The sequence below is a fragment of the Physeter macrocephalus genome, chromosome 21, assembly GCF_002837175.3.
Source record: "Physeter macrocephalus isolate SW-GA chromosome 21, ASM283717v5, whole genome shotgun sequence".
NCBI lineage: Eukaryota > Metazoa > Chordata > Mammalia > Artiodactyla > Physeteridae > Physeter > Physeter macrocephalus.
Genome location: NC_041234.1, coordinates 84,251,710 through 84,252,070, shown reverse-complemented (window position 1 = coordinate 84,252,070; position 361 = coordinate 84,251,710).

Genomic DNA, 361 nt, shown 5'->3' with positions numbered 1-361 from the left:
AGAACACTCTATGACATAAATCACAGCAAGATCCTTTTTGACCCACCTCCTAGAGAAATGGAAAAAAAACAAAAATAAACAAACGGGACCTAATGAAACTTAAAAGCTTTTGCACAGCAAAGGAAACCATAAACAAGACAAAAAGAGAAGCCTCAGAATGGGAGAAAATAGTTGCAAACGAATCAACTGACAAAGGATTAACCTGCAAAATTTACAAGCAGCTCATGCAGCTCAATAACAAAAAAAAACAACCAACCCAATCCAAAAATGGGCAGAAGACCTAAATAGACATTTCTCCAAAGAAGATATACAGATTGACAATAAACACATGAAAGAATGCTCAACATCAGTAATCATTAGA